General features: G+C 61.3%; 1 protein-coding gene across 4 annotated transcripts in view; it reads right to left on the reverse strand.

Moving 5' to 3' along the window:
* Pitpnm2 (phosphatidylinositol transfer protein membrane associated 2) overlaps positions 1–14,228 on the reverse strand; it is a 122,010-nt gene that overhangs the window by 96,402 nt on the left and 11,380 nt on the right. The window lies entirely within an intron of this gene.

The raw sequence follows: 14,228 nt of genomic DNA on the forward strand, positions 1-14,228 counted from the left end.
GGGCTCCTGTGTTTGTAAAACTGAGATATCACTCACACACCCTAAGATTTGCCCTTTGCCCTTTCAAAGCGAACAATTCAGTGGTTATTGGTTGATTTCCAAGGTTGTGGGACCACCAGCCCCATTCACATCTGAAATATTTCATCACCCCTAAGAGAAACCCTGTGCCCATGATCGGCCACTTCTCATCCTCCCCTCTCTAGCCCCTGGCAACCACCAATCTGCTTTCTGTCTCTAGGGATCTGCCTCTTCTGGACACCTCAGTCCATATTCTGTATCTCTTTGGCATTATGAACCCACAGGTGCCTTTTGTGTCTGGCTTCTTCCACTTAGCCTTATGCTCTCAGTTCTGGCCTGTGACACACAGTAGTAACTCACTCTTTTTAACGTCCAAGTAATATTCCACTGTGTGCACAGGCCACATTGTTTCTCCACCCACCTGCTGTGGGACGCTGGGTTCTTTCTACCTTTGGCTGTTGGGAATAAAGCTGATGAGAACCTTTGTGAACAAGGTTTTCTGTGGACATATGGTCTCCACTCTTTTGAGTATATACCTGGGAGTTCCTAATTTAAAAAAAAAAAATGTTGCTTAATTTAGATCAAGAAATCCATGTGCATTGTGAAAACTCTCAAAACTGAAGAGTGAGTGGCCCTCTTGTCCTAGGCCCAGAGGCAAATTCCAGTTCCACCTAATCCTGCGTACACACCCTCCATTGTAAAACAAACAGTGCCTGGGAGCCACATCAGGCCAGAGTCAGCCTCACCATGCCAGGGAAGGGCACGGGGCACCACTGGCATCCTGTGTCCACCCTGGTTAGCACTGTGCCCTGGGAAACCACACGGCCCGGAGAGGTGACCAAGCCGAGGTGGCAAGGACGCCTGCAGGTGGACAGGGCACCCCTGGTCTGCCACAGCCTGGCTCCGAGGACCGAGCAGCACTGAGCCTCTCGGACTCAGTTTCCTCGTCTGAGGGGCAGGGGACCCTGCACCTACCCCACAGGATTCAAGAGTCCAGGAGCCAGTGAAAGTGACTGCCGGGTACCCTGCCCGGCCCACGCGAGCCTCGAGGGTGGCTGCCGCTGTCCTGTCCTGCTCCTCCTCCGCCTGAGCTGATCCTGCTTCCTCACCAGGAAGTAGGCACCTCCAGGCCCGTGAGACCTCCAGGCGAGGTCCAGCGTGCAGGGGGCGCAGGGCCAGCACGGCTGCCCCGCAGGCCCCCCTGGGAGCCGGTCTCCACCCGCCCTCTCATCACGAACAGCTCAGGGCCTCCGCCCGCACTGCCCGCCCCCGGGCCAAGGGAAGGGCCTGCCCCAGACCCCGTGGGGAGGCCGGCTGCCCTTCTCCCTGCTGACCCCGCAGCTTCTTCCCTCTACTGCTGACCAGCATGCTGCTCTTTCCCAAGCCCAGACCGCTGGAGGCACAGGGTCCCCCGAGGCCGGGGCTGAGGCCCTGCAGTGCAGGCGGTGCAGAGGTTCAGAGGGTGAGGCGGGAAGGGCCCTTCTCTCCAGCAGGCGGGTGGCAGAGCCTGGAAGCTGAAGCCTGACCTGGGGCAGCAGGGCAGGGGCGGGAGCCGGGCAGTGCTTGCTCCAGCGTGCGGGAGTTCACAGGGGAGACGGCAAGTGCACAAGCGTGCACACGCATAACAAGAAGGAGAAATTCTTAGCCTGCAGCAGTTGGTAGCATTATGTAAAATCCCGAGCCCACAAAAATATCATTTGGATGATAAAAAGTTAAATTTAGCCAAGTACAGAGTGACTAATACTATGAGGAGAGGCAGCACCCCAGTTGCCTGGAGCTGATACAGCTGGCTTTTAGCAACTTTTGACAAGTAACCAGGGCCTGGTGCAGCGCAGAATAACAGGTTATGTAACGGAGGCGCAGGCTGCGGTCTGCTCGGGAGGCAACAGCTGGGGCCGGGGCTCGGGCTGCTCCGAGGGACCCTGCGCATTCCGGAAAGTTCCTGAGGCCTCCATGGCAGAGCCAGGCCTCGGTCAGGTCTGCATGAGCGGGTGGGTGGCGATCCTTCAGGCCTCCAGTGGCCACGCCCCCTGAATCCAGCCTGACCACCAACCTGAGTGGGCCGGAATGACACCGTGCCAGCTTGGTACCCAAGCCCCTGGGTGCCCTGGCTGAGAGCTGAGAGCGGCACACCCACAGGTGTCTCCCGCCACGCGCAGGGCCGCGCAAGGGCAGGACCGCCCGGGTGCCCGTGCGTGGCCGGCAGAGCCTGGTCCCCTAACCTCGCATGCTGACCTTCGGGGGAAGGGAGTTCCGACCCCACAGCAGTGCAGATGTCCGCAGGGCAGCAGTGCCCATGGGCACGGGTTTCAGTGTTCTGTGCGAGGAAGTCCCGTGGATGGTGGTGGCGGCTGCCTGGTGGTGTGGATGCGCTTGGATGCCACTTGGCTGTACGTTTAAAAGCGGCGAAGTGGTCTGTTTCCTGCCACGTATATTTTCATCACAGTAAAAGAAATTAAGGGGAAAAGGTGGAAAGTGGTGGGCGCTGGACACTTCCGCGTCTCTGTTCTGGGGGAACAGTGGCCACCTCAGAAGCCACCTGCCTGGAGGCCACAGAACCCTGAGGAGCCCAGCCCACAGCCCGGCAGCTGCAGCCACGCGCGGGCACCGCCTCACCAGCCACGGGACGGGGCCCCTTGGAAATGCCTGGCCAGCCCAAGTCCAGCGGTCCCGGCTGACACCGTGAACAGAGAGGCTCGATCCCACCAAGCCCTGCAAGGCCAGGAGCCTGGCTGTGCAGCGGTGGGGATGCGCCCACAGCCTCTGCAGGGCCGTGGACCGGGGGACCTTTCGCGCTCACACCTGAGTCACTGAGAGGAGAGACTGACTTCCCACTCCCCGCGTCCCAGGGTGGCTGCTGGAAGGAGGTTGGTGCTGAAGTTCAACAGCCGCCGAGGCCAGAACCTCTCCACGGACCCCTACGAGGACTCGGCCGTCCGCCCGTCAGCCCAGGCCACGGTGTCATGGCCAGACTCCCCATCACCCTGACCGGGCAGGAATCTGCACGCTGGGCAGACGTGGACGGGACTCCCTGTGTGCCATGGGAGGTCCCTGGTGTGGGGTTGGGAGCAGGGTTCCAGCTGGCCTGGCCAGGCCTTGGTCTCCCCTCCTGCAGATGAGGAGGGGGCTGGGTGGTCTCTGAAAGGCCTGTGGTTCTGACAGAAGGGAATATGGACACGTAGCCCAAGCCCTGAGCCAAATCCAGGGCGTGCATCCAGTCCACAAGGCAGGTGCACTGGCTGGGACCCTCGCGATGGCCCTTGGGAGCCCTCTCCCGTGTCCTTCATGAACTGTTCATCCGTTCCACTCCGTCTGGCCTGGTCCAACTGCCTCTTCCTAAGTCGCATTTTTAGTCCCCAGGAGCTAAGAGAGGCCCTGGGATCAGAGGACACCACTTCCAGGCCCAGGTCCCTGGCCCACACTGTCCTCCACGTGCACCCTCCTGCCCTCCCTCTCCCCCCTGTCCGCACCTGCTGACGGACAGATCCAGTGGGGGACTCCAGGGGAGCCCCAGGGACAGTGCAACCACAATAGGAGGAGTCCAGGTCACTGATTCACCGCCTGAGGCCACCGTGACCACCCGCCCAGCATCCAGCTCAGCAATTGCAGGAGTGAAGAGCACTAGTTGCCTAACTGATCCATTCGCCGAGTCAGTACTGCACAGCAGAGTCGTGAAAGGAACGGCAGAGGTACGCCAGGCCCCGTCTTGGAACCGCCAGGGTACTGACGCTCCAGGGTGGTCAGATCCGCACGGTTCTGCACGCAGCAATCCCACGCTAAGCAGAGCTGTTCAAGTCCACCTGCTCCCGGAAACCTTACGATGCAGGCGTACTCCTTGCCCCCACCTCGAACTGGAGATGAACAGAGAAACCGAAAGAGAGGGAGAAAAATTTATGCTAAGGCGCCCACCTGAGGAAGATCTAGAAGCAAATGAGTAAAAAAAAAAAAAAAAAAAAAAAATCCCAGCTGCAAGCTTCCTACAAGGCAAAGCAAAGAGGGAAATAAGCTGGGTCGGCCCACTCTCCCCCACAGGGAAGCGGGGTGGGTCTTGCGAGGTGAACAGTCCACAGCGGGGCCCAGCCAGGAGACCACGAGACCACCATGCTTCACAAGCTGCCCGCTGGGGCCTGGCCTGCTCTGGCTGGAGAGCTCCTTGGTGGGTGAGCTCTTTATGCTCGTTAATGTGAGCGCGCAGCACCGATAATGACGGGAAATATTTACACACCGCGCCGCCACGGGTTGTTTGGACCATCTGGCTACTGGATGCGGCGTGTTGGCAAACACATGGCCCTTCCAGGAGCACTCAACCCTGGTGGGCACGGGCTGCGGGACCCAGCGCCGGGTCCCCGCCACCCTCCACCAGTGAGCCCGTGGAGAGCAGAGCTCTCTGCCCCCACGCCTGAGCCACGGGGCAGCTGGCAGGACGGTCCATCCAGGCGGAGGACCAGTGACCAGTGACCTCGGGCTGCTGGGAGCCCTCGGGGACTCTGTCCCCAGGCGGTCTCTGCGTGCTTCGTCGCGCTCCAGCAGGACTCGGGCACGGTGGGGGCAGCACGGTGGCCTTCACGCCGCCCAGGTGAGAGCTTCCGGCGCCCCGGCCTCCGCCGAGTCCCCGGGCTTCCGTCGTTCCTCTGGGCGGAGGTTAGACCCTTTTTCTTCTCTTTCTCTTTTTAAGCGCAGAGTGTAGGGTGGGTCGTTTTACTGTTACCCTCTTCCCTTGGGTAAAGGGAAAAGTCCCCTTTGGAGCCTGTTCTGAAGTAGCACTTTTCTTAATGAGCAGCAGATGCTGGCCACCCACTGAGGAGGCTGTGTCCCTCGGATGGCCATGGAGAGTGGAGCGCGGTGCGTCCCCATCCCTGCAGGGCGGCCGGGCCCACGGAGCAGGTCTGGCCTGGCTTCTGTCACACAGGAGCCCGCAGGGTCTCTTCCTGGCTCCTGCTCGGATTTAGAACGGCCCAACCTCAGTGTTCAGGACCGGGGAAGAAAGGACAGGAGGAGCCTTAGGGACGGCCTGCATCTGCCTCCTGGAGCCTCGGCTGTCAGATGACCACGGGCCCCAGGCAGCTTCCTGAGTGCCGACGCCCTGGCCCAGGTCAGGGGCTCAGACCCCACCGTGGGTCGCTGGCCGTCCCTGGACTAGTGGAGCGAGGCCCCAAACCTATGGACAGAGGAGGGCGACTGAAGCCAGAGCCCTGGGCCAGCCGGGGCGGGAGGCAGAGTTCACAGCCTGAGAATCCCCGCCGAGGCGACTGACAGCTTTCACTCACAAAACACAGGCCCTCACTGGGGCGGGTGCCCACAGGGGCGGGTGCCCACAGGGGCCAGACCACGTCTCCGCAAAGGCCCTTCTTCCCAGTCAGAACCCGAGCGCCAGCTTCCAGAGGGCCACGCACCAGCTCTTCCTGCAGATACCTGAGCCCCGGGAAGAGGAAAATCCCAACGAGGCCACATCAGGTCACGGGTGCTTCAGCCGTGCTGGCTCCAAAACATCCCGCAGCCGCTGGGGACGCACTCGTTAAAACAGGAGAGTGACGCCCCAGAGTGGACACAGTGGCCCCAGAGTGGACACAGTGGCCCCAGAGTGGACACAGTGGACCCGGAGTGGACACAGTGGACCCGGAGTGGACACAGTGGACCCGGGGCCTCCCCGGCCGCACCACAGGGTCTCAGGCCACAGAGCCATGGCCGGCCCCACCCATGCTCCCTCCGCCTCTGGCCCCAGACCCCAGGGAGCAGGCCGGCAGCTCCAGGCCAGCCCGGCTCTCAGCAGTTCCAGGTGAACTGACGCCACTGTCCCCAAAGCTGCAGTCACGCCCTTCACCCCTGCCTCCTCATGGGTCCTGCTGAAGTGAGACCCCAGTGACTGCGGCCATGCGGGGTTCAGGAGACCTGCCCCGGCCAGGCTGGGTGCCACGCCAACACCACCACCATCCAGAGGGCTCCTGCCCAGCGCTAGGCCCGCTGCCCCTGCCCTGCCAGCCCGGCACCTCTGTGCGCGGCAGCTTGGCAGCGTGAACGTCCAGCTGGGAAAACGACTGTCATTCCAGTCTGTGACGTTCTGCGGAGCTTCCTCCTGGACACTTCTGGGTCCCCCTACACGTGGCTCCCGGGACCTCTGACCAGGTCAGCCCTGCGGCATCCAGAAAGCAGCTGTGATGGACAAGGGGACAGAGGTGGGGCAAGGCGGCTTCTGCCTACTGGCGCCTCCCACCTGGAAGGACCGCCTGACCACAGTCTGAAGGTGAGCATCCAAACTCCATGGCCACCCCCATCCTGCCCACACGGGCACCCCACAGCCGCCCTGGCCAGGGAGGAACTGCTCACCCAGGACTCGTCTCCAGATTCGCATTTCACTCAAAAGCTCTTGCTCGCCTGGGGTTCTGAGGTCAAAAGCCGCTGGCACTCACACTAACCGGGACCACAGGCTGGCACCACCTCGCAGAGGGCGAGTTAGCTGTCACTGTCACCAGCAAAAAGGAACTCACCCGCTGACCCGGCACCTCCACCTTGGGAACCAGAACTACATTCCACCACTGCAAGGCCGCATCTGCATGAGAGTCCACCTGCTCCAGAAGCACCCACAGCATGCCTGCCGCCTCCTCTCTCTAGCTCCAAGACTCCACCAACGGGGAACTGGCCCATCAAACGGGGGACACCCATCCACAGGACGCTAGGCCTATCCCCATCGTTAGAAGAACCAGGCAACTCCAGCTGGGCACGGCGGTGCACACCTGTGATCCCAGGGACCTGGGAGGCTGAGGCAGGAGGATCGCAAGTTTGAGGCTAGCCTCAGCAACTCAGTGAGACCCTGCCTCAAAATAAAAAATAAAGGGGCTGGGGATGTGGCTCAGTGTAAAGCACCCCTGGGTTCAATCCCCAATGCCAGAAATTTAAAAAAGGGGAAAGAAAAGGAAGCTGCGGCAGAACCAGGCAACCCCACTGAACCAACAGGAGCCGTCTCTGGGATCCACGTGCAGACGCACAGCCGCAAGCAGCTGTTTGTGCTGGTTTTTTTTAAGTGATATACGTTCACATATGCCCAGAATCCCCCAGAAGGAACACACACAAACCCAGCAACCGTTGCCGTCTCTGGGGAGCAAAGTCGGGCCTCTGAAGGTGAAGCAGCAGGAAGCCTGCGGGGCCCCTTCCCTGGGGTGCCAGGCCAGGGCGCGACTCACCCAGACCACGTGACGAGGGTGCTCAGGCCCCGACTGCGCACCTTATCCCCTCCTGTAACCTGCACCTTTGGTCCACCTGGAGCGCCTTGCCAGTACCCGGCGCCGGGCCACGCGACTGGCCTTTTGAAGGCTCTGCCATTTCTTTTCTAACAAACGAAAGACGGAGTGAGCGGAAGACTGTGAGTGCGTCCCAGAAGCCGCCAGCAAGGGCAGAGGGCAGAGCTACCGGGCCAGTTGGCGTCCAGCTGCCAAAAGCGGACTTGGGGGTGTCCGAGGTGGTGCCCGCCACCACCCGTGTGACTGCATGGACGCTGAAGGGCTGGCTGAACAGGCTTTAAAGACTGTTTCCTTTTAACATCTATGTCACGTTTTAAAACGCCAACGTCTCGGGTTTCTTTGGAAATAACCGAATGCTAAGAAAATAATGAGTGGTCCAAACAACTTTAAAATATGTTTTTGGAACCACGTTAGGGACTGAATCCGTGAACTGTCTTCTGGGGTCTGGAAGCATCAGAAAGCTGAACTGGAAAGGGGCCGGGCTCCCCAGCAAGCTGACTGCCTTCAGGGGCTCTCGGGGACCTCTGCGCGCCCAGCTTGGGGAGCCCTTGCCCTGGGCACCCCGACTCCTGCACAGTCCAGCCTGCCAGGCGGGTGACAGCCACCTGGGCCATTCAGAACGGGCTGAACAGCGGCCAAGGCCGTGGCGCCTCAGGGAAAAGCTTCTCGAAGCCCTCAGACACCAGCGGCTGGAGGTCCACACTGGCCCCTGGGCGGCCGTACAAACATCTGTGGTTGAAACGCAGCGGGAGAGGAAAAGCGCAAAACCACGCGGGGGAGAGGGGAGACTCACTGGCGAGGGGCGCCGTCAGGAGGAAGCGGCTGGCTCCCCGACGCTGGGCAACCCTTGCCCGCGGCCCATCCTGAGCTCCTCCACCTCCCGCCACCGAGGACGAGGCCGGTTCCCTCCAGCCTCCTCCACGGATGGAAAGCAACGCCTTTGAGAGACGGGCCTGGCGAGGCCGGGACAGGCGCCCTCCCGCAGTGGCCCAGGGCAGCTGGCTTTCCAGCAGGAGGTGATGACCAGCTCCCACCGCCAGGCTCTTCTCCCGGGGTCTCCTGCAAACACCGCCCCTCGCTCGCCCTCCACATGGCTTTGGGGGTGCCAGGGCAGGGCCGGGAAGCTAGGGGACACTGTGGGAGCCCCTCTCGAAGAACCCGGGGACGGTGGCTCATCTCTGCTGGGCCTGCAATCGTCCTTCAGGGTGGCCATCAGGGACCGTGTGCCTCCGTGATGCAGACGTGTTCCGGAACATTCTGGGGGACTCCCCAGAATAACCCTGCTGGGAGACCTGGGCACTCCACGTCACACCGTGCACACTGCTGTCCCCCATCTTCTGGGACGCTGGGTCCCACGAGGACCAGGGATGCAGCAGTGGTGCCAACGGCCAGGGTGTTGCTCATTTAACCAGAAAACGGGGCCGGTGGCCGCTGACGCCCAAGCACACGGGCTTCCCCGGGTCACCCGGCCTCTCCGCCATCGCCGCTGGCTGCTACGCGTCTCCCTGTGGTCCTTCGACCTGCTCTCCAGTGCGTCTCCTTTGAAAACCCACGGCAGCCGCTGCGTCCACCCAGAACGTGATCTCGGCAGCCCTTCCTCCACCAGGGCCGCCTCCTCCGCCAGGGCCTGGTCCTGAACTGGAACACGGAGGAATCAACCAGAGCCAGGCGCGGGGGGCTCGCCTCCCGTCCCCGCTCCCGGAGGCCGAGCAGGGGCATTGCCTGGGCCGGGGAGTCCGAGGCCAGGCTGGACCACAGGGCGAGACCCCGTGGGACGTGACGATGACGATGACGGTCCGCCTCCCGGGGCTCAGAGCAGGGCTCCCAGGGCAGCGCCCTCGGGGCGCAGGGGGCGTGCAGCCCTGTCTCGAGGGGCCGCCCGGGGCAGTCTGCGTTCCTCAGACAGACTCCGGAGACCCTCCCGGAGTGCCCGCCAGGGACGAGGTCGGGGCTGACCACAGAGGCCACACCACACCCCCGCTGTCCTTCTGAGATATGGAGGAACTTCATGGAATCTTCTCTGGCACCGGCTCCGAGCACCTCAGGTTATTTTCCCCCTCCTTTTCCTTGTAGTAGAAATCCCAACGTTCAGCCATCCACCTGTGGTCTGGAGACCCGTGACCCAGCGGCACGGGCCGCCCGGGCAGGAGCGGGAGAGGAGCGGCCACGCGCACCCGCGCCCGGGGAACAGTAGCCGCGCTAGCGAATCGCAGGGCACGCGGGACCCCAGGTGTGCACCCGGCTCATCGCAGGGTGCTTCCTGCAGAAGGGGCACAGTGTCAGGGTCGGGGAGGGATCCGGGCCTCCGGGTTTGCGCCTGGCTGTGGGGGCGCCCAGGGCGCGCCCTGCCCACGGTGCTCTCCACGCTGGGCGGCAGAATGGTCACAGACGGGAAGGCGCCCTCTGAGCTGCGGGTCAGCTACCTTCCCTCGCAGGCTGAAGTGGAGGCTAGAAGGGGAGCTGTTGCCCAGGTCACGGGCCATCCGGATCCCTCTGGTCCAAGGGGAGGGGAAGAGGAGGGGAGAAGAGCCCCAAGGCGCCCACCTCAAGAACCCACTGCTTCCCGGCGGAGCCAGGGTGGCCGGCTCAGGATGCAGAGGCCAGGGCAGGAGAGGCCTGGGGGGGAAAAGGGGACAACACCAGGGCCGCCCCACAGGCCACCAGAGACACACCTCCCTTTTGTGTCCACACATCTGAGTGGACACGCAAGAATGACCTTTTACCGTCATTCACACGGCAACCACGGAGCCGTTCTGGGTCGAAGGGCCCCCAGCTCCGCTTCCTTCTCAGAAGCGCATGTTTGCCACAGGCGTAATCAGTTCAGGGGAGGTCACTAGGGGCCGGGATGTGTCCTAAGTCCAATATGATGGGTATCCTCACGAGAGAAGAGAGCCAGGCGTGGTGGCTCACACCTGCAATCCCAGTAACTGGGGAGGCTGAGGCAGGAGGATCGCAAGTTCCAGGCCAGCCTCAGCAAGTTAGTGAGGCCCTAAGCAACTCAGTGAGATGCTGTCTCAACATTAAAAAAAAAAAAAAAAAAAAAAAAAAAACTGGAAATGTGGCTCAGTGGTAAAGTGTCCCTGGGTTCAATTGAAGAAGTGGAAGAGGAAGAAGAGACACCAGGCGCGTGATGGCCAAGGCAGGGTGGAGCCGCGCGTCCACGTGTCAAGGCACACTGAGAATGCTGCCACCCCAGCAGCGGAGAAGGGCGTGGAGCAGGCTCCCCCACGGCCTCTGCACGGAACCAACCCTGCCAGCACCCTCGACTTGGGCTTCTGGTCTCCCAACGGTCAGGTAATCAATTTGGGTTGTTTGGGGCCACCTGGTTTGTGGCACTTGGTGAGGGTGGCCCTGGGCTCCATGGGTCTGCTTGAGCAGGGGCCTGCACGAGGTCCTGAGGGCACAGATGGCTGAGAGGAGGCCCCGCCCCGCGGGACAGGGATGACCCACGCCCTGTCCATCTCGGGGAGGAGCCCAGCAGGGTGCAGCCACGTCCACTCTCCTGGAAGACCCAGGTCCAGCAGGGGCAGGAGAGGAAGCAGGAGCTCCCACAGGTGGCGCTCGAGGCCCCAGCGGGCGGGTGGCACAACCAGGCTCCAGACCCAGGCTGTCCCCTGGGACCTGGGTCCTCTGCCCCCCACTGCCTGCTGCCCGGGCTGCAGCTGGTGCCCCTGGGACCGTGGGCAGGTGGCATCTGCCCCTGGAAAAGGTATTCGTCTCTGCACTGCCTGGGAGCAGGGAGGCCGTGAAGGACGTGCCCGCCCCAGGCGCCTTCCAGACGCTCCGCCGCAGCGCAGCTGCCAGGACCCCCAGAGGAGCCCGGGGCACTGCTGAGCAGGAGGCTGCGGGCGGCCGCAGGGGCGGCACAGCGCCCCCAACCACAGCGCCAGGCCCCTCTGGCCTGGGAGCCGCTGGAGGCTCTGGTGGATGACCCTGAAGGCGTGAGGCCACTTTGGGGTCTTTCTCTCTCTTCACCATTTTGATCATTTATGTTTCGGGGCGGCCTGGGTGGCAGGGTTGAACGGGGTGCCTTCCCACTGAGTCACACCCCCGGCCCTTTTTATTTTGAGACAGGGTCTTGCTAAGTTGCCCAGAGCCTTGCTAAGTTGCTGAGGCTGACCTAGAACTTGCCATCCTCCCACCTCAGCCTCCTGAGGTGCTGGGATGACAAGGTGTGACCATTGCATCTGGCTCCATTTCAATCATTTTTAGGGGACTATTTTCAAAGCTCTTTACCCACTAAACAACAGCTCCGTCTCCCTGCACTGAGCTCTGTGACCACTGTCTACTTTCCGTCTCTGCAGATGTGCCTCTTCTGGGGGCCTCGGATAAGCAGAACCACCGTTCTGTCCTTCTGTGTCTGGCTTCTTTCACTCGGCATTGTGCTTCCCAGGCTCACCCATGTGGGGGCAGGGGTCAGTGCTCTGCTCCTTTTCATAGCTGACTAATATTCCACCACCTGGAGCGACCACGTCCTGTGAACCACTCATCGCTGCTGGGTGCTTGGGCTGTTTTCTCCTCTTGGCTAACAGTGCTGCTATAAACCCTGGTTATCAAGTGTCTGCTTCAGTTCCTGCTTTCACTTTTCTTGGGCATTGACCGAGGAGCGGAATTTCGGGTCACATAGTGATTGTGAATTTAAATACTTAAAGACCTGGCTCGCTACTTTCCACAGCAGCATCGGCTCACCTCACTACTGGCGGAGCACAAGGCTCCAGTGTCTCTGCATCCCCACTACCTAGTGTTCCATTTTATTTTTTAAGCCGGGTGACAGTTGAGTCTCAGGTTTCAGAGGGGGAAGAGGCAGGTCCCACAGGAGCCCGGCATGGCTCCAGGGCCTGCCAGTGTGTCCACTTTGTCCCTGCCATCCTGCACAGCAGAGGAAAGAACAAACGCTGGTATGGACGCCACAGAATTCAGTTCTGGTGCTTCCTCCCTGGCTGTGTGACTCTGGGTGCGTATTTTAACCTCTCTGAGCCTTTGTTGCGTCCACCGTGGGAAAGGAGCTCAGCACTGAGTGGCACTTCCCACGGTGGGCGGGGCTGTGAATCCGACGCCATCTCGGCATCTCATGAGCTCTGAGGGACGAGCCGGTAGCTGGGCGGGGGGCTGTTCTCTACTTTGTCCTATCAGCTATGCCAAGTACAAAAGGGACTGGAACATCTTCCCCTTCAACCTCCTCCTCCTCTGCCTCCGAGAGGAAGAGCAGGAAGGGAGGCGCGGAGGGGTCTGGGTGTCCTGCGGCGGCCCCTGCAGCACCGTCACCTCACAGCCACACAGTCACACACACGAGCACTCGCCTCTCACGGTGGACGCAAAGTTGCTCCCGTCGATGACGTCACCAGATCCAGAGAGGCCGGCAGGCCGGGCGTTGCCACCCCAACTCGCCCAGCAGGAAGGCCGAGAGAGGTCAAGCAGCCCGCCCAAGGTCACACAGCACCGCTCGAATTGGGCCCCCAGCCTCCTGAGCCAGTCCGGCCAAACCTCAAGCCAGCCGTGGGCGCTGCCCAACACAGGGCCAAGCTGGGGACCGTTCAGCAGCAGCGGCAGCATCTGTCTGTCTCTCCCCGTCCCTCTGTCTGTCTGTCCGCCTCTGCACACGAGCCAACTTGGCCTTAACTGAGAAGTTGCAGAAGCAAACAGGACCCCTTTCCTCCCTGGCAGGAGACGTGCAGCCTCGTGGGCGGCCAGCCCGGTATCTCCATAGGGACCGAGTGACAGGGCTGTGGGGCTAAAAATAGCCCCTCTACCTGCCGAAGCCGTCTATTCGGCTCCAGCTGTGCGGGGCTCCGAGAAGCCCAGGATCCGTCAGAGACTGGACCTCAGAGACCCTGAGCGGAAAGAAGCGCACAGCCAAGGTCCCGGTCAGCTGTTCCCGGGGGTAGCCCGGAAGGCTGGGCACCGGTGTTCTTGCGCACCAAACACGCCCTTCCCGCCAGGCCGCAGGGGGCCGCTCTGCTCCTCCAGGGGTCCGGGGAGAGTCGTCCCAGCCAGAAAACAGGACTTTCCACAGCGCCTGGACCCTGGGACGGGGACCCACAAGCCACTTCGTAGTTAACCCCACACCTGTTCAACCTCACACAGGTCCCGGAGGGCGGAATCCAGGCGCGTGGGGACCTGAGGACATGGCCTTGCCTCCTGGGCCGCGGCTTTCCATCTGCACCCTGGGCTGACCCAAGGGTGCTCCCCTGCAGCGTGTCCCCTCGCGGAGGAGATGCCTCCAGCAGCAAGGATCCTGCGCCCACGATGCAGCCGGGTGATGCGCGGTGTCTTGCTGGTGGGCTAGCCTGGGAACCAGTCCTGAAACAGACATTCCTAGGAAAGCAGCCTGGAACAGCCAGGCGTGGGTCCGCCGGACACTCCCACACCGGCCGCGCTCCAGTCTGAGCCAACCCGGCCACACCCAGCCCAGGCCACTGCAGGGCAGAGGTCAAGCAGACCTGGACGCCCAGGAAGAGGGCAGCATCCTGTCCAGCGGCAGGAACACGCCTGCAAACCTACAGATTCAGGTGGCATAAACAGACAAACAAAAAAGGTTCACTGAGAAATGATATATTTTCATTTTATAGGTTTTTAAATTATTTGATTTCTAAAAACTTTTTTTGGGGGGGGGGGGGGCGTGATGGCATAGCCTGTAATCCCAGCCACGTGGGAGGCTGGGGAAGGAGGACTGCAAGTTCTAAGCCAGCCTCGGTATCTGAGTAAGATTCCAAGCAACTCAGCAAAACCCTGTCTCAAAATAAAATTAAATAAATACAAATAAAGACTGGGGATGTGGCCCAGTGGTAAAGCGCCCCTGGTCTCAAGCCCCAGTACAAATAAAAAAACAAAACAAAAACTTGATAGGAAGTTATTTAAATCATTTTCAAACAAATGATCGAAGAAAAATTATACAGTAAGAACACTTCAAGTGGGCGGAGCCTGCCTGGCAGTGCCAGGCACCGGTTCCGACCTCAGCACCGCATATATATGTTA

Source organism: Sciurus carolinensis, chromosome 8 (genome assembly GCF_902686445.1).
Source record: "Sciurus carolinensis chromosome 8, mSciCar1.2, whole genome shotgun sequence".
NCBI lineage: Eukaryota > Metazoa > Chordata > Mammalia > Rodentia > Sciuridae > Sciurus > Sciurus carolinensis.